Source organism: Salvelinus sp. IW2-2015, linkage group LG23 (assembly GCF_002910315.2).
Source record: "Salvelinus sp. IW2-2015 linkage group LG23, ASM291031v2, whole genome shotgun sequence".
Lineage (NCBI taxonomy): Eukaryota > Metazoa > Chordata > Actinopteri > Salmoniformes > Salmonidae > Salvelinus > Salvelinus sp. IW2-2015.
The window spans coordinates 36,720,359-36,744,893 of NC_036863.1; the positions used below are offsets into that span (position 1 = coordinate 36,720,359).

The window sequence follows — 24,535 nt, forward strand, 5'->3', positions numbered from 1 at the left end:
ATAACATGTTTTCGCCATGTCATTATGGGTTATTGTGTGAAGATTGATGAGAAAAAAAGTATTTAATCCATTTTAAAATAAGGCTGGTACGTAACAAAATGTGGAAAAAGTCAAGGGGTCTGAATACTTTGTAAATGCACTGTTTATGGACATGTTTATTGTTTATTTCTAATACCCCTCAGCATCCATCTGTCAGACAGCCCACAATAAAAKTCTGTTTCTGGGGTGAACTCCGACAAGAAATAAAAAGGATAATTGATCATGAATAAAATTAGTTTCATTTGTGGGCTTCTGGGGTGGTGCAGCGGTCTAAGGCACTGCATCGGAGTGAGGCGTCACTACAGACTCGGGTTTGAGCCCAGGCTTTGTCACAGCCGTCCGTTACCGGGAGACCCATGAGGCGGCGCACAATTGGCCCAATGTCATACGGGTGAGGGGAGGGTTTGGCCGGCTGGGATTCTCCTTGTTCCATTGTGGCGGGGCGGGCGTCTGCAAGCTGACTCCGGTCGCCCGCTCGACTGTGTTTCCTCCGACACATTGGTGCGGCTGGCTTCCGGGTTAAGCGAGCAGTGCGGCTTGGCAGGGTCACGTTTCGGGGGACGCAGGGATCTCTGCCTAGGGCTTACAGTGCTAAAACTGTCATTTTCCATAGAAGTCTCTCACAAAGAGAAAAACAGAAGAGAAAAACAGAACACTGAAAGTTTCACATCCGACTGAGTGCCTCCTAAGCATAAGTTCAATTTAAATATATTTTCCTGTCTACAATGAGAATAGTTTATTAGGAAGTGACAAACAAGCATGATAATGTACTGTAGTATAAAGAGCTCACTTTGCTCCCCTCAGAGTCAGTATGAAGSCTGTCTTAGGCGTTGTGGGACCTGACATCAGAGGGAATGTTTGAGTTGAGTATGACCTGGCTGTGGAGCTCACATCCTGTATTTCCTCCTCCTCAAAATCCAACAGCCACTTCACTAAATCTACCTGTGTACAGAACTGTAAAACTTCAAGCTACATCCCTGAGCCAGGAGATTTCTCTTTGAAGAATCCCACGTTTYGAAGTGAATGAAACAGAAAAAACAAATCCATCCAGGGGAATAAAAGTTTCTGTGAGTGGGTGCTATTTATAGGTGATTTACTTAATTTCACAACATAGAACATTTTCTTTATATCAGGGAGGATAATTGACTCAGGCCATTTAGGCCAAGGATCGATACTTATTTGGTCATTTTGATTGCATTACTTGGCAAATTAGTGAATTTGAGCTGAATGTGCCAGCGATCAATGAAAAGCTCTGTCAATTGTCAGCATAGCACACACACAACACACACCACACACAAACACACACACACACACACCACACACACACACACACACACACACACACACACACACACACACACACACACACACACACACACACACACACACACACACACACACACACACACACACACACACACACACATACACACTAAAGCTTCCTGGCTCCTCTGCAGTGCTCCCATCTTAGCTTAGTATTCAGGCTGTATTGGCTCGCATGATTAAATTATCATGTGGGTTGAGCTCCAGCAAGACGATTGGAGATAGTGATAGTGTAGTACGGGCCGAGAAGAGGCAGAGGAGGAGGAGAAGAAGAAGTAGAAGAGGAGTGGTAATGTAATGTGAGAAGGAAGAATAGGCAAGGCTATCCCCAACATTAGAGCCCAGCATATGATTAGGGGAGAGGAGAAACTGCATAACTAACTAAAATCCCATGAAGTCCTAAAAATAATAGGATATTTGTCTGTCCTTTGTGACCTTTTCCACTTTCTCAGAGAAGCGTTTATTTTGGTAAACTGCCAAACATGAAAACTTATTCAGACTAAAAGCTTACTAGGACCCACTTGTCTTAACCAATGCTTCATCAATGCTTATGGAACTATTATAACGCTCCGTGATTTCAGTACGCGTTAGAGCATGCATGTACATGCATATTTATAGATTTTTTTGTTCAAAAATATATTTTACTAGGCACGTCGTTAAGAAGATATTCTTATTTCAATGACGGCCTACCCCGGCCAAGCCCTAACCGGACGACGCTGGGCCAATTGTGCGCCGCCCTATGGGACTCCCAATCACGGCCGGTTGTGATACAGCCCAGGATCAAACAAGGGTTTGTAGTGACGCCTCTAGCACTGAGATGCAGTGCCTTAGTCCGCTGCGCCACTCGGTTCTGTGTGTGTCTTTTAGAGTGTGTGTGCGTCTTAGAGTGTGTGTCTGTGTGCAGATGTCTTTGTTGTGCAGTGAATGCAGAACAACAAGCCAGCAGCAAACCCAACAGGAGAAAAGCAAAACCCAGCTATCTTGAAGGACTGCGGTATGAAATGATTTGCATAAGCCTCCTTTCATCTGAAAGCTGGGAAGAAGTTTATGAACCCCTTTATATATTTACTATTTCACTGTGCCAAAGACCTATTTTTGCTAGAATACAATAGCATCCTAGCTAAATGATTAAACCTTTTTCTGTGGCACACTAACTGAGGCAAAGGGAGTCACATTGGGCTCATGGAGCTGATTTATACCAAATTCCCAGCATCTCACAGTCCTGCTCACTTAGATCGAATGAGGAGTCCAGGCCCATTTGTCATTGTGGCTGGCCATCGCCAGGGTAAAGCACCTGTATCAGTCTGCTGAACCTGCTCATTACATTCTCCCCTATGCTGTTGATGCACACACACACACACACACACACACACACACACACACACACACACACACACACACACACACACACACACACACACACACACTTCAAAATATTCCCAATAAATGTCTAGCTCTGCTCCGCAAAGCATGTTATGGTTTTTGGCACAGGCTTGCATACGAACGGCTGAAAATTATTGATGAGGAAGTGCATGTGTTTCCCTTTGTGCTTTCTTGTGCGAACAGCGTGTGTGTGAATGTGAGTGACACAGAGAGAGAGAGAGAGAGAGAGAGAGAGAGAATTATGAGTGCTCCTTGGTGTAGCTCTAAACCAATAACTCTCCACCTTCACTGGTCACTGCTACAATCCATTCCCCACCCACCCAAAACCTGTTCAGGTGACTGTTGACAGAGGCTGTATTGGTCCTGTGGTTTCATATCAATACAGGAGATCCCAGAGCTGACATAAATGTGATGAGTGTATCCAGGCCTGTGTGCTTCCCCCTTAATGATGCCTTGGGGGTCCTGATGCTGAACATCCCTGTCAGCCTCTTCCTGTCTGCCACCAAGAAGATCTACCTGGGTTCCAGTCAGAGGAGGAGGCTACATACAAACCTTATTAGGCTGATTACTGCATAAGACCACACCAGTCTCACTGTAGCTCGCAGGTTGACATGAGCTGTCAAAGCAGCCCAAAAATACTGTACAGCTGCACTGACTACAGCAAATGTTGAAGAGACTGAGTGTTGCGAAAGAGATGAGACTGAATCCTTCCCACTCTCTGGGTTTGTCTGTGCCAAGCTGGCCAAGATGGCCTGATGTGGTGGGAAGGGCTGGAGGCAGAAGGAAAAGCCATAGCACAATAGCTCACCCCCACCAGCACCCTCAACGGTGCTACTGCACACTCCGCTGTGGGGCAGCTCCATTTCAAAGGACAGCAGTCTAATGCACAGAGAAGGCTCTCATGTACTGTACATGCATACACTTACTATTAGTCCCGTGCTAGCCTATATGTCCCTGCTAGAATTCAGTTTGTACAGATTCTCAATTTATAAGCCTCATCGATCTTTGTCAGCTCAGGCCATTTAAGTCCATTAAATAAGGCGTAAAAATGTACCAACTCAATTTCAACCAGATGTCAAATTGGTGCCTGAAATGTATTTCATTTAGTCATCTGGAAAGGAGGGGGGAAACAAGTCTAAAAAAATATCAATATCCATTTGTACACCCGAGGAAGGCAAGTGAGGGATAGGCCCGTTTAAACAGAGACAAATCTACAGGCTATATTCAGAAATCACAATGTTAACAGAAGATTAAGCTATTCATCAGTCCAAACGCCACACAATGCCATCACACCAGTGTCTCAGTCAGTGGTAGTCTGCATTATGAAAACCTTTGGAGAGTTTAACTTTATTTCCTTCACTATTATCTTGCTGTAAGCTTTCTGCTGTGAACTGCAGGCAATATGAAATTACCCATAAATCATGAAACGCATGAACTGAATCTGCAACAAAGGGGCAGACAATATGTATGCAATAAATATTGAATAAGGTGGGGAAAACACAAAGAAATATGGGCAGAGCGGGAAACTGGGATTGTCCAATAAMTTCTATTTTAAATGTATATGAGATTAAAATAGGTTATGTGCTATGCAGCACTTGTATCCGTTAAAAAGGGACGCTTTTGAGGAAAGAAGACACGCACAATGTATTGTAATCAAATTCCTCAAACATTCAAAAGTAAGGATTGTTGCAAATAATGGTATCAATAGTGATAGAAGAAATTWAAAAATCGGAATAAAATAAAACACAATAAGCAAGCACTGGACACGTGAAATAAACAATCAAATAACGAAGGGACATATTTGTTTTGTTTCAACTTGTGACACCGTACCAGCAACAATCTTAGAAAAAAGCGTTCCAAAAGGGTTCTTTGGCTGTCCCCATAGGAGAACCCTTTTTGGTTCCATGAAGAACCCTCTTCAAAAGGTTCTCCTATGGKGACAGCTGAAGAATCCTTTTAGGTTATAGATAGCAACTAATTTTATRAGAGTGAAGGAACTAGAGGAAAATAAAATAACACTTAATTTGAACCCGCTGTCATAATACCTACATAACCCTGCCATAGGACTTACGTAACAGATGTCATTTTAGGAATCATAACAACTGATGTCATCTCAATACTGTATGGCAATGSCATGAGATTGTGAAATTACAATTCAATGTCATTTGTCATAATTTAACATCAGCTGTTATGACATCTGTTATGTCAGTCCTATGACAGTGTTATAAACTCTAAAGCATTACAATAGAGATGTCAAGTGGAGTGCAACTGAAAATAGAATTCTTACAATAGCACAATCAAGGTCAAGTTAAACTTGACCTCAACATAGCCAAATGGGTGGGAAAAGACTGCCCTCAAATCTATTTGAAAAACCAATGAGTACAGTACAAATGCAGTTAGTTTTGTCTCTAAGCTATAAAAGCATTAGCTAATTCACTATAGGTCTGTGACATGCTCTATAAACACTAACAGTCTTATTCCCCTGGCACTGTGTACAATAGATCACATCCATCTGCTAACTGAATATCGCTAGTGACACAAGCTTTGAGCCACGGACRCAGGTTGGCAACTCATCATGACATGTTAGTTTAATTACATTTCAGAAAAGCCACTATGTCTTAATAATGGAGGTGTTCATTTTGTGGCTTACTATATGGTAAGCACCTCTGCGGAAACTAATTCTGAAGCATGAACAGTGTGTCTTTCCTGTTCATCGCAAAGCAACCGCCATGTTCTGTACTTCTCTCTCYCTCTCTGCCACAGAGACGATGACTGACATTCCCCTTACATCACTGTGCGCTAAATGCATAAATCAATACCTTGCGTCAACTCCTTTTCAGGAAGTAAAAKAAGGCTGGACTTTGAGGGAGAGACAACAGTGTATAATGTAATGAGGGTGTGTGTCATCACGTCTATACAAGGCAATCAGCACTTTGTTTGGAACCAGTCTCTTATAAAGGCCAATGATTTATGCTCCAGCATACTGCGATTGAGTTCCCTGTGCATTTAAAAGTGGTCAGAATCAAACACGGTCTGCTTGTCTGTTAGCAGCCATCCTTCCTCCTGTCACCTGGCTCCAGCCGTAGACATGTGGTCAGCTCTGATCTCTGCCCAGAGGTGTGCAGCATGAAAAGCAGCCCAGAGAGCCCGTAGACAAACACAGGAGGAAAAGCTCCTCTGACCTTTGAGACAGCAATGTGCTCTTGAAGATTAGAGGTTTGGATCGAGTCAGTGAGTCGACTCACTTCAGRAAATGACCCAGTCATCTTAAAATCTCACTCTCATGTCACCTCGGTTGTACTATCACCTATTTGCCACACTGCTTTAAGTGGAAGGCTCTGTCCGCCATTACTACCTATTGGAAGCCAATGCTATCTGCTGTCCTAGATAGATTTTCAACTTTGATTATGCTGAGAAACAAGACCAAACACATGATTAAGCCTTTCAAATCAATGTCAAGAGGAACAACTTTTATTTTTGGAAGTCTGCATCCACCTCATCCCAGTGACAATCTCTTTGATTTGCACTGGCACTGATCTTAAAAAATGATGTTTGATCAATAAAATGAGAGAGAAACAGCACATCTTGGGTGAACTTCAGCACAATCAGACTGCAGAACCAAATGTAGTGCCAGGTACAATACATTTCAGAAGTAGTTGATGGGGTTCAAGGGTYTGTAGTAAAATAATGACTGGTCTAAATAAAGAGACTGGAGGCGTACAGAAATATCAACACAATAGTGCTACAATACAAGTATTTGGCTAATTAGCAAGAAAATTCAACTGAGTTACTCTTATTAAACCTAGATTCACKTATACACTCTTAGTGAAGAGACATCAAAACTATGAAATAACACATGGAATCATGTAGTAACCTAAAAAGTGTTAAACAAATMAAAATAGATTTCATAWTTTAGCTTTGCACACTCTTGGCATTCTCTCAACCAGCTTCACCTGGAATGCTTTTCCAACAGTCTTGAAGGAGTTCCCACATATCCTGAGCACTTGTTGGCTGCTTTTCCTTCACTCTGTCATCCAACTCTTCCCAAACCATCTCAATTGGGTTGATGTCGGGTGATTGTGGAGGCCAGGTCATCTGATGCAGCACTCCGTCACTCTCCTTCTTGATCAAATAGCCCTTACACAGCCTAGAGGTGTGTTGGGTCATTGTCCTGTTGAAAAACAAATGATAGTCCCACTAAGCGCAAACCACATTGGATGGCGTATTGCTGCAGAATGCTGTGGTAGCCTTGCTGGTTAAGTGTGCCTTGAATTCTAAATAAATCACATGACAGTGTCATCAGCAAAGCACCCCCACACCATCACACCACTTCCTCCATGCGTCACMGTGKGAACCACACATGCGGAGATCATTCGTTCACCYRCTCTGCGTCTCACAAAGACAAGGYGGTTGGAACCAAAAATCTCAACATTTGGACTCATCAGACCAAAGGACAGAGTTCCACCGGTCTAATGTCCATTGCTCGTGTTTCTTGGCCCAAGCAAGTCTCTTCTTCTTATTGCTGTCCTTTTAGTAGTGGTTTCTTTGCAGCAATTCGCCCTTGAAGGCCTGATTCACGCAGTCTCCTCTGAACAGTTGATGTTGAGATGTGTCAGTTACTTGAAGCATTTATTTGGGCAGCAATCTGAGGTGCAGGTAACTCTAATGAACTTATCCTCTGCAGCAGTGGTAACTTTRGGTCTTCCTTTCCTGTGGCRACTGCACTTGAAGAAACKTTAAAMGTTTGTGAAATTTTCCAGATTGACTGACCTTCATGTCTTACAGTAATGATGGACTGTYGTTTCTCTTTGGATATTTGAGCTGTTCTTGCCATAATATGGACTTGGTCTTTTACCAAATAGGGCTCTCTTCTGTATACCACMCCTACCTTGTCACAGCACAACTGATTGGCACAAACACATTAAGAAGGAAAGAAATTCCACAAATTAACTTTTAACAAGGCACACCTGTTAATTGAAATGCATTCCATGTGACTACCTCATGAAGCTGGTTGAGAGAATGCCAAGAGYGTACARAGCTGTCATCAAGGCAAAGGGTGGCTACTTTGAAGAATCTCAAATATAACATATATTTTGATTTGTTTAAAACTTTTTGGGTTAMCACATGATTCCATATGTGTTATTTCATAAYGATGATGTATTCACTATTATTCTACAATGTAGAAAATAGTAAAAATAAAGAAAAACACTTGCTTGAATGAGTAGCTGTGTCCAAACTATTGACTGGTACTGTACAGTATGTAGCCTGGTACTGTACAGTATGTAGCCTAACTGGATTTTGTGCATAATGAAGCAATATGGGACATGGGTCAGGGCAAAACATTGTCTGAGGAAAACCAATGTGCACGCCTGTTTGGACCACATGAAGTTGATGGAGAAGACATAGGCAGTGTGTGGTGGCTGCTTCTAAACTGATGATGAAAGTTAGTTAAAACCTCGTTCCCATGCCAATTGCGGATAGGCTGAAGCGTTTGGTGGTAGTTTAGCTACTTACCCCAAAACATGTTTGGCAATAGACATGTTAAAGTTGTTTTGTGACTGTTTTCCATATTGATTTAGGGAACATGTATGGTAGCAACAGTAGTTGAACATGTGCGCAAACAGTGTTTTTGGAAATACGAACCTGCTACTCTAGTTTCAGGTCGAGCATCAGTCTGCATCTAAACAGGTGAGAGAACAGAGCCTGCAACCGCCGTGAGCGGCATACCAGTGTTTATTGGTAACCAGTAGGCTACCCGGGAGCCCTCGGCGGATGTCCACTGTCACCGTGTCTACGTGATGAGGGACGACGGGTTTGAAACACACCTCTGGGGTGGGGGATCTGCTGGTAGCCAGCACCAATCTGAGAAGGGTAGAAGGAGGGGGCGGGAAGGTTAGTTTGAAGAGGGCAGGCTTTCCACGATGACAGCGCTTTCCCTCTCATAATTTCCCCGTAACAAAAAAACACTTCAAAATCCAGTGGAATAAGAATTGCCGGAGAAATCAGTTGGGCCAAAACAGCGCCTATTGACGGAAAGAAAATCAAAAGTCGGAAGAAAATAAGAGCAAGAAGAAACGTTGTTTTCTGGTGAGAATGTGTGTTTTGTGTGTGTCTGGTTGTAAATCTATTGTTGTCCAATGTTTTGTGTATGTGTCAATGAGGCATGGAACACCATYGTCGATATGATATACTGCAATGTTTCATTCACAAGCAACAACCTGCTGTTTGTGTTGTGCACATAATTGCGTTAAGGTAACAGGTCTCCCCTAGCCATAACGGCAGCGGAGAGAAGTGTAGGCTGCCTCGGCGTTGAGGTGTTTCTGATGAGAGAATGCGGTGCTATGCTATCATTAAATGAAAAAGGTGTATTTGTTTTAAGTGAGAAAATGCACATTTACCTTGCGGACAAGCCAATGTGTGATGTATTTACTCACTTACGTCGGGATATGTTGAATTGACTTAGCCTACTCAGGACACTGTATAATAACTGGCAATGCGACACCAACCCGAAGGCTGTAATGGTAGGCTACTTATCGTATTGAGRAATTAAACATATCTCTATTCTTTTCAATAGTTTTACATGTATCCAGACTTTCCAGATAGCCTTTTCCATTGTGATTTTGTCAAATTATTGGAAACAACACAGAATCACTGAACAGGTAGGAAAGACTACATAACCTTGGAATATATCGAAAATATTACTGTTATCGAGGGTTACTCAGRTGTCAGTGATTTATATTTGATCAAATTCTGCTCAATCAAACGCCATTATCAACTGGTATATTCACTGATAGGCTACTGTAATGGCATGTAAAATATAGACCATGCTCTCCAAACTGTTCACGAACGAAAGAAAAGAGAAATGAATAAGTTATGTCAAAGCAGGATGAAATTGAGTCAAGAGAAGACATATCTAATTTTAATGCAACGTAGATTTTCATCAAAGCACTCTCATCAATATTTCAGGACCTACGTGCATCTGCTCACTGTGACTGAACACAAAGCTGTGCTGATTAGTTGCTTTAAAACAGGGTACAAGGCAATGATGCAGTTCATATACTGTGTGTGTGTTTGGGTTTGTGCGTGTGTGAGTGAGTGCCTGTGTGCACAGTCTACTAAAAAAGATCAAGTAAAAAATACAATATTGAATGGGTCAGAAATAGGCCTATGTGATCATTGTAGTTAAAACTAAACTGAAGCCCCCAAATTTGGTGAGTGCAGATAAAAAATCACATGAAAGATGTATAGTTACAACTTGCCAGTAAGCAAAATTACATTGAAAAGACATTGAAAATATATTTTCCAGAAGTTGACAACACATTCATTTCAGTTGCTGAATGAAAGGTTAGAATACATATTTTCCAGGTGTTGATGATGCTTAAAGTAGTCAACATACAGAATAAACCAACAGACCACTTCCACTACAATAACATTCTGAGTAACGGTTACAGATTKTCTCTTGCTATGACTGTGATATGTAGTTGTTCATCAACCTTAGTTGAATGCACTGACTGTAAGTCACTCTGGATAAGAGTGTCTGCTGAATGACCAAAATGTATATGTAAAACCAACACTTTCAAAGCATGATGGTATTATTCAAATGAGCCCCACCCCCAAACARGTACAAATTTGGTCGGTGCAGACCAGATCCAAATCAGAACTAATCATAGACATCTAGAGAAGAATACAGCACAGTTTGGTTTAATTCAGTAGAGTACAGTTTAGTTCAGTAGAATACATTAGAGTAAAGTAGGGTACAATACAGTACACTATACTTTACTTTTCTTTACTTTACTGTACTTTAGTGTACTATACTCTTTTTTTTTTATTTATTTTTTTACCTTACTGTGTACTGTAATGTACTGTAATCTGCTGTGCTCTACTGTACTGTGCTGTCCAAACTTGTGAATCATAGATGTCTACGATTGGTTCAGATCTGTTTGGGCTAAATCAAGGCCCGGTCCAGACCAAATGTGAACATCTATGTTTGGGCCAAATGTAGGCCGGTTCGGACCGGACCAAAAATATACTTGAAATCAAGGCCGTCCGGGGGACTAAATAAATACGTCCAAAAGACGCCTCCTGACGTCAAATGCTTAGTAGATTCACCGKKTTTTTTCTAGGGGGAGGATAATGCGGGGTTTGTCTCCTGTAATGAATATGGCAGGTTAAGTGCTCTACAAAAGCAGCATAGTAAAATGGGTTGGCAGGCACTATTTCTGTCCAGCTGCAGAGCAGAACTCAGGCCTTACCTCGACCACAGGCCACCTAAGACAGAACACTGACCTCAGAGATGTGTCTGGTTCTGCAGCAGAGCAGAGGAACGGTTTCAACAGTTTGGAAAAGGCAGGGTAAAAAAAACTGTATGTCTATATACTTCTTTATTAGCTTTTCGTCCTCCACACCATTCGTATTGTCTGAAGGTTAGAGTGGACTGATGCTGTTAAAGTCCTTTCCTTATGAGGTCACAGGAAGAGGTGCTATACCTCTGACTTTAGTGGATTCGTTTACCATTCCATCTCCCATCAACTCTACTTCTTTAGGCCCCTTTGCCTGCCCGTGGTGTCTCCTCCCTGCAAAGAGGAGAAAAACCCCTGCAATGCTTCAAATACAGACCGTACATGCTTTCATTGGACACAGACTAGCCTGTGTGTCTGCGGGTTTCCCCTTCCATCTCTCTGTCCTGTGCTCTGCATGATACAGGGCTCACAACGAGATGACTCCCTCCCTGGACTCTTGAGTGTGACCACAGGAAAAACGACTTGCCTCAGCCAGCTTCTTCATCTGCTCAGACATATGGAGCAAAGAGCCTCCGTCACAGTACACAGCTAGGCGGTCGAGGAGTGAGACATTCAGATTTACAGGTCCAGCAGGGAATATGGAACTGTATGAGGAGGACAGATTTGAGAGAACAGAGAGTGAAGGAAGTAAGCTTTTTCTCTGAGACGCAGCTACTATTCACTGCTCCCTCATGACTCAGCAAGCTTGATCCCACTGAAGTGGCATGTTTGGGAGGTCTCTGTGGAATGGTATATCTCTGGATTTTTTGGGATATGAGCAAAATAAACAGGGAACGGGGGATGAGTTAGTCGGGGTAATGAGTTAGAGCCGAGTTTCTGCTCTTTGTTTCTCCCTTTCTCTTTCTCCAAGGCGGATTCTCTATCTATGAAACTCCACCTGTAGGGAATTAGGGGGCGGAACATTGTTTGTGACCTCACAGCCTCCTACAGTGCCCACAGCATTACATTATTTAGTCTGGCATTGAACTGCGTAACCCACATAATCTAGCAGTCATGTACAATGGATCAAAAGACATCTTGACTCTTTGACACTGTTGTCATGGCACTGTTGTCATGGTACTGTAAACAGCTCGTAACCACCAAATGAACAAATGAACACCGTATATTCTCTTCTCCATAGGCTCCTTTTGGAGATGGGGATGTCACTGTGCGCTTGAATCAAAATTCTGTGGCAGAGCCTAACTAGAGGGGGCAATGGTACAAAGAGAATATGATGATGATGACACTTGACAGGAGGTAAACTGGGTGAGCCCTTTCAGCATGGTGATGCTTCATCCCTCAGGTTGTGACTCATGGCAGAGGCTGAGGGGACAGATATAGTTGAAGTCAGAAGTTTACATACACCTTAACCAAATACATTTAAACTCAGTTTTTCACAGTTCCTGACATTTACTCCTAGTAAACATTCCCTGTCTTAGGTCAGTTAGGATCACCACTTTATTTTAAGAATGTGAAATGTCAGAATAATGGTAGAGAGAATGATTTATTTAAGCTTTTATTTCTTTCATCACATTCCCAGTGGTTCAGAAGTTTACGTACACTCAATTAGTATTTGGTAGCATTGCATTTAAATTGTTTAACTTGGGTCTTCCACAAGCTTCCCACAATAAGTTGGGTGAATTTTGGCCCATTCCTCCTGACAGAGCTGGTGTAACTGAGTCAGGTTTGTACACCTCCTTGCTCACACACGCTTTTTCAGTTCTGCCCACAAATGTTCTATGGGATTGAGGTCAGGGCTTTGTGATGGCCACTCCAATACCCTGACCTTGTTGTCCTTAAGCCATTTTGTCACAACTTTAGAAGTATGYTTGGGGTCATTGTCCRTTTGGAASACCCATTTGCRACCAAGCTTTAACTTCCTGACTGATGTCTTGAGATGTTGCTTCAATATATCCACATAAATTTCCCTCTCATGATGCCATCTATTTTGTGAAGTGCACCAGTCCCTCCTAGCAAAGCACCCCCAACAACATTTTTATTTTACCAGGCAAGTCAGTTTTGTTTAGGGCAGAACGACAGAGCTCGGGGATTCGATCTTGCAACGGCCTTCAGGTTATGTCGATATAGGACTCGTTTTACTGTGGATATAGATACTTTTGTACATGTTTCCTCCAGTATCTTCACAAGGTCCTTTGCTGTTGTTCTGGGAATGATTGCACTTTTTGCACAAAGTATGTTCATCTCTAGGAGACAGAACGTGTCTCCTTCCTGAGCGGTATGATGGATGTGTGGTCCCATGGTGTTTAACTTGCATACTATTGTTTGTACAGATGAACGTGTACCTTCAGGCATTTAGAAATTGCTCCCAAGGATGAACCAGACTTGTGGAGGTCTACCATTTTTTGGCTGATTTCTTTTGATTTTCCCATGATGTCAAGCAAAGAGCACTGAGTTTGGAGGTAGGCTTGAAATACATCCACAGGTACACCTCCAATTGACTCAAATGATGTCAATTAGCCTATCAGAAGCTTCTAAAGCCATGACATCATTTTCTGGAATTTTCCAAGCTGTGGAAAGGCCCAGTCAACCTAGTGCATGTAAACTTCTGACCACTGGAATTGTGATACAGTGAATTATAAGTTAAATAATCTGTCTGTAAACAATTGTTGGAAAAATTACTTGTGTCATGCACGAAGTAGATGTCCTAACCAGACTTGCCAAAACTATAGTTTGTTAACAAGAAATTTGTGCGGTGGTTGAAAAAAACCTAAGCCAACCTAAGTGTATGTAAACTTCTGACTTCAACTGTACATGCAGACCTGGGGACTTTGGGGGGGATATGGGAGTGATTGAGGGGCGGGCAGGAGGAGGAGGAAGATGAGAAGCCAGCTTCAGGCCAGTAAGACTCAAACTAGGAGGGACATAGATCAAACCAGTCATTCCTTGCTTTCTGTCTTCTTGTTTTGTGTGCTTCACTGCGCACACACATTGTCTAATATAGTGCAGGACATAGAAGTCACAGACAAATTAAAAGTAATTCACTTTCATTGCGTACAGTGTACAACCATTAAGTTATATTTGTTTTGTTTGTCTGTGCGTCTTTAATTAGCATAAACTATAGGGCATGGTTCAGGGTTGTGCTAATGAGAATCCTGCGCATTAGGTCTCTGCTGCTGCTGTCTGTGATATTCAGTATGTGCAGTTTGTGTTTTCCCTGGAAGTGCTATAGCTGAACTGCCCACGTAAACACATTTTGCACACTCCTAATGTGAAGTGTTGTATGGCTTCAAGTTATGTTCTTTGTGTGTGTGTGTGTGTGTGTGTGTGTGTGTGGTGTGTGTGTCGTGTGTGTGTGTGGTGTGTGTGTGTGTGATGGTGTTGTGGTGGTGTGTGTGTGCTTGTTGCTGTGTGTGTGTGTGTGTGTGTTGTGTGTGTGTGGTCCTTACTAACAACTTAGTGTACATACAGTATCAGTTCAGCACTAACTAGCTAAACAGCAGGCTGAAAGAATGTTCCTATCTTTGTCTCCAGCACGATATAGATGGTCAGGGTTACTCACAGAATATTTCAGCGAAGTGTACCGTGACTCTCAAAACCAGAAGTGGAATGACAGTTTGCAAATGTAGTTCAGTCAAATAGTGGTATGCTTTTGGGATTAAGAAACAGTGATATCACGCATGGATGGCAGTACTGTCCAACACTGTACTGCCAGCATGTAGGTTTAGGCTTCTCATCAGGAGAGAAGTCCGTGCACTACAACACAGTGAGATGGTGTCCTGAAGGACACGATACGCTATAGGTGTTTTCACATAGATGGCATTGAACAGTCGATCTACAGGTTGTTTGATTTGGTGCATTTTATCAAACAGATATTGTTGAATTTTAGAAGAGAGAGAAAAGTTAAAAACAGTAGTTATGAAAATGGAGTCAAAGTCAAATATTACGGCATGATGTCACAACTTTGGCTTAATTTATCTTCTCCTGGCTTCTCTCACTCTCTCTTTCTCTCTCTCTCTCTCTCTCCCTCTCTTCCTCTGCTTCTTGTTGGCCCTAAAGTTTAAATGAGCTGGATCTGTCTTTCAGGGACGCAACATTCTAACCCACCATCCACTTTGGGCTTAAGGGCTCATCGTGCAATGATTAGTGGAGACCTGGGCCTTTTCTCCATTCAACTCTTCTCTACGTCTCTCTCTGCACGCCTGTGGTCACAGTACATCTTGTTAACCAAGAGCCGACAAGTTCAGCCTCATAATTCGGATCTTCCAACTACGGGAAAGTGATTAAACCGAGTTCACTTCTTCTTCAACTCTTATTTTCTCTCTTACAGACAGAGGAGTCAATTTGTCGGTATGATTTATTAATCCACATCAGTTTCATCATTTAAATCTCATGCTATGAGGAGAGCTTAGTGGGGGCACTCTGAGTCTAATTTCAAACGGTCTGCCAGAATGGTGCCACAAGCTGCCTAACACAAATGATCAAACTTTGAAAAGACAGAAAGTGATCAAATTAGAGATATTAAATAGACATCGATATTATCAGTTGAGAGAAAATGGCAGGTGGGCCTTATTCAAGTGAGATATGTTCTGATTAGAACTTGGAGCAGCATTCTTTCCAATCCTTAAGTTGTTACTTAAAGTGGGGGCAGCAATGAGAGCAAAGGTCTAGAGAGAGTACCTGTCATGTTCCTTTATAGGGCATCTCAGTGACAGTAGTAATACGTTGTGACGTGTTGGGGCAGGTGATTGATGGTATTGATAGGCTGGGAGTCCCACCAGAGCCTAAGCAGCTTGTCTCATACTCTCCCCATTGGTGTCTCCTGCTCATCCATAAGACCTGGCCATGACAGTTCTGGAACGGAATGAGGACTGTTGCTGTATGCTCTCTAGCTCCCTAGTTCCCTAGATCCCCTCTCTCTCCTCCTCCCCCCTCCTCCTCCTTGTCCCCTCCATCCCTCCCTCTAGGTCTGTCTCTCCTAGTTCCATTTCAACCTAACTCACTTTCTATGTTTTCTATGGCTTTAAATGTTGTATGGCTACAGTATAGCCTGACATGCTYTGATTTCTAAATCAGCATGTACACTACTGTTCAAAAGTTTGGGGTCACTTAGAAATGTCCTTGTTTTGTAAAGAAAAGCAAATTTTTKGTTCATTAAAATAACATCACATTGATCAGAAATACAGTGTAGACATTGTTAATGTTGTAAATTACTATTGTAGCTGGAAACGGCAGATTTTTGATGGAATATCTACATAGGCGTACAGAGGCCTATTATCAGCAACCATCACTTCTATGTTCCAATGGCACGTTGTGTTAGCTAATCCAAGTTCATAATTTTAAAAGGCTATTGATCATTAGAAAACCCTTTTGCAATTTTGTTAGTGTTGGTCAATTTCTTCAACAGATGATCAGGTCTATATAATTATCAAACGTATATATTGGTRGTAGAAAGAAAACACAGACTCTTTGTTTAGGTATWAAAAATTCTCCTTTAGTAATACAATTGTAGGCAGAAGTTGGTACAGAGTACAGTATATGATAGCTCTCCCCAGGTTCTGCAAGGGGTCTAAGACAACCTGCAACTTATAAACTCAACAAAAAAAGAAGCTTCCTCTCACTGTCAACTGCGTTTATTTTCAGCAAACGTAACATGTGTAAATATTTGTATGAACATAACAAGATTCAACAACTGAGACATAAACTGAACAAGTTCCACAGACATGTGACTAACAGAAATTGAATAATGTGTCCCTGAACACAGGGGGGATCAAAATCAAAAGTAACAGTCAGTATCTGGTGTGGCCACCAGCTGCATTAAGTACTGTATTGCATCTCCTCCTCATGGACTGCACCAGATTAGCCAGTTCTTGCTGTGAGATGTTACCCCACTCTTCCACCATGGCACCTGCAAGTTTCCGGACATTTCTGGGGGGAATGGCCMTAGCCCTCACCCCCCGATCCAACAGGTCCCAGACGTGCTCAATGGGATTGAGATCCGGGCTCTTCGCTGGCAATGGCAGAACACTGACATTCCTGTCTTGCAGAAAATCACTCACAGAACGAGCAGTATGGCTGGTGGCATTGTCATGCTGGAGGGTCATGTCAGGTTGAGCCTGCAGGAGGGTACCACATGAGGGAGGAGGATGTCTTCCCTGTAACGCACAGCATTGAGATTGCCTGCAATGATAACAAGCTCAGTCCGATGATGCTGTGACACACCGGCCAGACCATGACGGACCCTCCATCTCCAAATCGATCCCGCTCCAGAGTATAGGCCTCGGTGTAACGCTCATTCCTTCGACGATAAACGCGAATCCGATCATCACTCCTGGTGAGACAAAACTGTGACTCGTCACTGAAGAGCACTTTTTGCCGGTCCTGTCTGGTCCAGCGACGGTGGGTTTGTGCCCATAGGCTACGTTGTTGCCGGTGATGTCTGGTGAGGACCTGCCTTACAAAAGGCCTACAAGCCCTCAGTCCAGCTTCTCTCAGCCTATTGCGGACACTCTGAGCACACATTCCTGGTGTAACTCGGGCAGTTGTTGTTGCCATCCTGTACCTGTCCCGCAGGTGTGATGTTCGGATGTACCGATCCTGTGCAGGTGTTGTTACACGTGGTCTGCCACTGCGAGGATGATCAGCTGTCCGTCCTGTCTCCCTGTAGTGCTGTCTTAGGCGTCTCACAGTACGGACATTGCAATTTTTTGCCCTGSCCTCCTTGCAGCATGCCTAAGGCACGTTCACGCAGATGAGCAGGGACCCTGGGCATCTTTCTTTTGGTGTTTTTCAGAGTCAGTAGAAAGGCCTCTTTTTAGTGTCATAAGTTTTCATAACTGTGACCTTAATTGCCTACCGTCTGTAAGCTGTTAGTGTCTTAACAACCGTTCCACAGGTGCATGTTCATTAATTGTTTATGGTTCATTGAACAAGCATGGGAAACAGTGTTTAAACCCTTTACAATGAAGATCTGTGAAGTTATTTKGATTTTTACGAATTATCTTTGAAAGACAGGGTCCTGAAAAAGGGTTGTTTCTTTTTTTGCTGAGTTTATAGCTCAAAAGCATGCTCRACTGTTCCTTTAAATTGCAAAATTAAAAAGCAATTTTGGACTGGCCAGTGTATATATTTTCAAATACATGCAAATTAAAACTTACTTATCATGAAGGTTTGATTTCAAATAATTTGGCCATCAGAGCATCCTCGAGCTAATCTTATTTGAGTCAGAAAAKGATGTTYATATGATAGGTAAGCTATATAAGAGAGAGCCTTTCCAAAATACAATCACTTAGAAAAATATATAAACTATTGGAACCAAGACTTAAAAAGAACTGATGTTGGCACAAGAATGTAGGAGCATAACTAACGGAATTACAATGAATAAAAAAGTATGCTTAATCCAGTATAAACTAATACATAGAATGTATTGTACAAGAGACAAAATTCACAAATTCTACAGCACAACAGCAGAGTCTTAAGTGTAAATTGAATAATGACTCAATAATCCATACTTTCTGGGAATGCTTTAAAGTCCAAAAGTTAAGGGCAGAGCTAGGAAGTTGGCTGTCAGAAGTATTACAATGTAGACTGATTAAAAGTATGTTTGTCTGAATATTTCAAGACATGGGGATGTAGTGAGATTGTCACGCCCTGATCTGTTTCACCTGTTCCTGTGATTGTCTCCACCCCCTCCAGGTGTCGCTTATTTTCCCCAGTGTATTTATCCCTCTGTTTCCKGTCTCTCTGTGCCAGTTCATCTTGTATGTTTAGKCAARTCAACCAGTGTGTTTTTCCTGTGCTCCTTTTCTATTCTCTTTTTATAATCCTCCCGGTACTAACCCCTGACTGACTCTGGACTACTTTCCTGCCTGCCCTGACCTTGATTCTGCCTGCTCTTCGCTACCCATTGGACTCTGATCTGGTTTTGACCTTTTTGCCTGTCCACGACCATTCTCTTGCCTACCACTTTGGATTAATAAAAATAAACCATCTGCCTCCTGTGTCTGCTTCTGGGTCTCGCCTTGTGCCTTGATAGAGATACCCAATTGGCTGGACGATTCTCTTCTCATCAATCAATCTGCCATCATTAACACAATGGAAAAAWTTTATGATTTATTACTGAAATATTGAAATAGCATGGGTGATCGAGAAAAACGAATTGGTACAATTTAAGGTCATGTGGAAAACAATTATGCAGGCAATAGGGATGGAGGTGTGAGCATGCGTGTCTGGGCAGAGGAGATGTAGTTATTGTTTGTGTGTATGATTCTATTTGGTGTGAAAGAAAAGGAAAACACAAATAATTGTAAAAAATTAGCAAGTTATGACCGTTCTAGTTTTTATTGCCAGGTCTCAATGGGTCTGGTGTCAGCCTTACAGACCAAGTAGCAGAACATCCAGTACAGTAATTGCCCCTCTCTAGTGAGGCTCTGCTCTGTTTGCCACGTTATGTTACACCACCAGTTTTGTTGAGGCTGTCCTCTGAGGACGCCTGATGGAGTGAGCATTTCATAAATGTGCTTGTTGACATTTGAGGCGAGGAGCATTAACCCACAGCCCCCCCCCCCCCCCCCCCCCCCYCCYYCCCMGCCTCTTGCCCCCAATCCGTTGTGTTGTCATCCCCTTGAAGGCAGGCGCTGCCCAGAGCTGCAGTTAAAGTTGCTGATGCTGCAGGTTAATGTAAAGGCAAGCTGCAAAATGGAAATGGCATTCCACTATGTACATTTGCGTCTGTTTTATTAAAGTGTTGCCCTTGGAGACCTTTGCCTCATGTTTCCCTCTTTTTAATGGGATTGCAGTTCTTTGCCTCAACGTGAGTGTTGTAAGGCTCTCTTCACCTCTAGCGTGATGTGAATTGAGTGGGTGTTTGGACGTTCGATTAACCATCAAAGGGCTAACAAACGACTCAGCTCCTGTATATTTCAAGACTACCATTCATTTGAGTTGGGTTGTCTCAGTTGAAGAACTGTATCCTTTTTTTTCGCAGGCCAGGAACAAAATGTATAATGTGTTTCATGTTTCATGTAAATACATGCTCAGGCATATCACTCCAACAATATGGCTAGTTAGTCACATCAGTTTATCACTCCTCATTACCCTTTACATGTACCGACATCCCCTATTAGGCAACATGCTTTTACAGTATTCCTTACTCATGTGTGGTAATAGAAAATCTATAAATCAAAGCATCAATAAATACATTAAGTGTTGATGTAGCAGTGTCRTCTGTGGTATGCTTGGCTAGTAATGTTCTGATGGAATGAAGCWATTTGGATTAGCTGGGRGAGCAACCTGGTCTCAGAGCATTTCCCATTATTCTGTACGTAAATCCGAGACAGTCCATTTAGTATGATATGTTACGTTTGTTATGGTTACAAAAGACAGATAGTTACTTAAGTAGGGCGGTTGTTCTGGGTGGATGRGTAGGCTTATAACGCAAATGTCTAGCAACCCAAAGTTTGTGAGTTTGAATCTCGTCACGGACAACTTTAGCATTTTAGCTAATTGGCATCTTTTCAACTACTTTTTAGCTACTTTGCAACTACTTAGCATGTTAGCTAACCCTAACCTTAACCCTTTAACCTAACTCCTAAACTTAACCCTAATCCCTAGCCTAGCTAATGTTAACGAGCTAGATAGCATTAGCCACCTAGCTAGAATTCGTAACATATCATATGTTTTGCAAATTCGTAACATATTGTACATTTTACAAATTCGTACAGATTGTATGTTTTGCAAATTCGGAACRTATTGTAAGTTTTGCAAATTGATAACATAGACCATATTTCATAACATATTGTACGTTTTGCAAATTCGTAACATATAATCCGAATTGTAATTTGTCAYATATAATACGAAATGGGTGACGGACATCCACAAATTAATACATACAGTACCATACGAAATGTAACATATCATACTATATGAATGGAGTGTCTCGGATTTACGTACAGAATAATATTCAATGCTCTGAGACCAGGTTGGGGGGAGGAATGCTGCAGTTGGAACACAATGAGGGGAATGCTAGTCTAGTGCTGCTGAAGTATGATCCATTAGGTACTTAGGCACTGAAAACGCTACTTATAATGAGATTTTTTTATTCTCCTTCCTGTCCTTGTCTTGAGCAAACAGAGCAATTTCTGATTCCTCCTTAGTACCCCAAGGCTTTTCTCCATCTCTCCGTCTAAGAACTCTTACAAAGGAAACTGTAAAATGTTATAGGAATGTCGTCTTGGGAAGATATTGCACCTTACTGCAGAGAATCATTACTTTACCATAAAGGATCGCTTTTTTTCTATAATGTCTCTGCACTGCAGTGTGGATCTCTTCAATAGTGTTTCATCCACCATATCTGTGTTAGTAGGACAGACTGATAGTGTATGTAAATCCCCAGTATTAGTGTCTCCAGTGAGYGGAGATGTAAACCATAGCAGGTACTGTGGTGGAATTATCCCCACCTTCCCTCTCATCTCCTGTTCACAACAACAACTATCATTGGCCTAATCATTCATTGCTTGTTTTTCTCATGCTGTTGGAGGTGAGAATGCATAATTTGGGGTTGTTCAATTTCCTTCTTTCCTCTGAATCACATGATTCTATTGTGCGATGTTTGCTTTGGCCCATTTACTCCATCGTGTCTAAATAGTGTGAGTTAGAGACTGCTGTCTCAATATGTTCGCCGATTTAAGTTAAGACAATCAGAACAGTAACATGGAAAAGTCAAGGATTTTAACATGGACACATTACCCAAGTAGTGGAAAAGGTGGGCTGAATACATGGTGTAACATAGCATTAGGTAATACAACATAGCTGGTGGTGTGCTAAAGAAGCCATTGGTCTTTGGCGGGAACCCTTAATGCTCGGAGACAGATTTTGCCTGGGAGGCAGCYTCCTATCCCACATGTAACATCTGCTTTCCAATGGAATGGGGAAAGTATGTTTTTAATTTACTGTTGTAATGATCTGTGCCATCGCTGTTGCATTATCCTGCAGGTCTCTAGAAAGACTAATTGTACAGTCACACTCATTTGCATAATGATTCTGAAAGTATGTTATCTTCACAAATCTAGCTATTTAGCTGAGTAACGGTGTGTGTGGAGGCTTGAGATGTGTATCTGGAGAGATGCACAGGGTGTGATTTCAATATGGTACACAATATTGGAGCCCTTGCCATTATTCTATTGCCCCTTATGAGTGCCTGTATGAGGTTATTCCAAATAGTTAAATGTCTTATCTATCTCGTACCGGTAAGTACCTATTTGAAGGCTAAATGTCTGCTATGTAATTCCAGTTTGTATCACAGCTATCAGATTATGACTAGTGGGTTGTGCTATATTGTGAAATATATATTTATGTATGGCATTTTCCCCACTTATGCCCTTTTTGGAAATGCATAACTGGATTGTGTTCACATTCCATGTATTAGTTYTATGGGAATTGTTGTATCTGCAGAGCCGTTCATTTCTGTATTGTACAGTTTGYAAATTTTGATAAATGGGTGTCAAATATTGCAGAACAAGCAATATCTCAGAAGAAATTGCCAAATCATGCTTTATTTGAACAAATGTGGGTGGGCATTAGAGATCTTGCCCTTTYCCAAGTTGACAGTTGTAGAAAAATTAACTTTCAATGGTTTTCTGAAAATATATCTTGAGTCCATGTTATTTGTTAATGATGTTAAGTCAAACACAAGATGTTTCTCTGACATGACTCCTCCTCATCACACGTGTCTAGCCCGCCYTGTTCCCACTGCAGTATCCYATATGCTTATCACATTCATATGAAAGCCAAGGTATTTTTGCTCCGCCTCAGTCACTAACCATGCCTTTTTSATGCCTGTTTTTACCCAGTCATTCTTGCTCATGGAGATGATACAGTATATACTTAATTGGCAGACACCTCTTTCTGCCCCCTGTCACGGTCTAGCCCGTCATCCTGTAGTAGAGGCTTTAGAGGAGCCAGGCTGTTAAGAGGCCTTGTTGACCTTGCCTATTCAGCCATTAATGTCAGTTTGATCTCTGCTGTCTGCTCCTGGAGTGCTGCAACTACAGCACTGATATCACAGCATCACACCAATAAAAAGCTTAATTAGGTTGTCTCACCTTGCAGTCAGAAGTGACTAAATGTTTTTCCCTTCTGATTTACCTGGCCTGTCAGTCACCGGTGCCTCCCACTAGTGGGCTCCACTCCTGTATGTCCTGGACTGTTAGATTTAGGGGTTGCAAAGACAAAGCTGTCAAATCGTTAGTGCCCTCTCAGCCCCCCCAGTCTGTGTGTAAACAGGAGTAGACCGCCCAGGCTGAGGACACCATACACTGTAAAAAAATATTTGTTGAGTCAACTTAAAAAAGTTTGTAACCTGGCTGCTTTAAATTTGCAAATCAAATACAATTCGGATTTCGTGTAGAGTTAGCATAACCTAAAGTTACTTCAACCTAGTAAAGGATTTGGATTGAATAACTTGTTGAGTGAACTTTTTATTTTTCGTTAAATCAATGTGCTTCAACTGATTTTCCAGAGATCAAACTGACATTAACTCTAGACCACCTTTACTCCACACACAGAGATGTGTACAAAGCTCTCCCTCGCCCTCCATTTGGCAAATCTGATCATAATTCTATCTTCCTGATTCCTGCTTACAAGCAAAAACTAAAGCAGGAAGCACCAGTGACTCGGTCAATAAGAAAGTGGTCAGATCAAGCAGATGCTAAGCTACAGGACTGTTTTGCTAGCACAGACTGGAATATGTTCCGGGATTCTTCCGATTGCATTGAGAAGTACACCACATCAGGCACTGGCTTCATCAATAAGTGCATCGATGGCGTCGTCCCCACAGTGACCATATGTACATACCCCAACCAGAAGCCATGGATAACAGGCAACATCCGCACTGAGCTAAAGGGTAGAACTGCCGCTTTCAAGGAGCGGGACTCTAACCCGGATGCTTATAAGAAATCCCGCTATGCCTTCCGACGAACCATCAAACAGGCAACGATTGAATTGTACCAAAACCGGCTCCGACGCTCGTCGGATGTGGCAGGGCTTGCAAACTATTACAGGATACAAAGGGAAGCACGGCCGCAAGCTGCCCAGTGACACGAGCCTACCAGATTAGCTAAATTACTTCTATGCTAGCTTCGAGGCAAGTAACACTGAAGCATGCATGAGAGCATCAACTGTTCCAGACGACTGTGGGACTACGCTCTCCGTAGCTGATGTGAGTAAGACCTTTTAACAGGTCAACAATCACAAGGCCGTAGGGCCAGACGGATTACCAGGACGTGTACTCCGAGCATGCGCTGACCAACTGGCAAGTGTCTTCACTGACATTTTCAACCGGTCCCTGACTGAGTCTGTAATACCAACATGTTTCAAGCAGACTACCATAGTCCCTGTGCCCAAGAACACTAAGGTAACCTGCCCAAATGACTACCGACACGTAGCACTCACGTCTGTAGCCATGAAGTGCTTTGAAAGGCTGGTCATGGCTCACATCAACACCATTATCCCAGAAATCCTAGACCCACTCCAATCTACACAGCACCCCAACAAAT

General features: G+C 42.2%; 1 pseudogene; it reads left to right on the plus strand.

Annotated features, from left to right (window-relative positions):
* The first annotated feature begins 8,696 nt into the window (after positions 1-8,696).
* Positions 8,697-24,535, plus strand: part of LOC111950949 (gamma-aminobutyric acid receptor subunit alpha-3-like) — a 141,704-nt pseudogene continuing 125,865 nt past the window's right edge.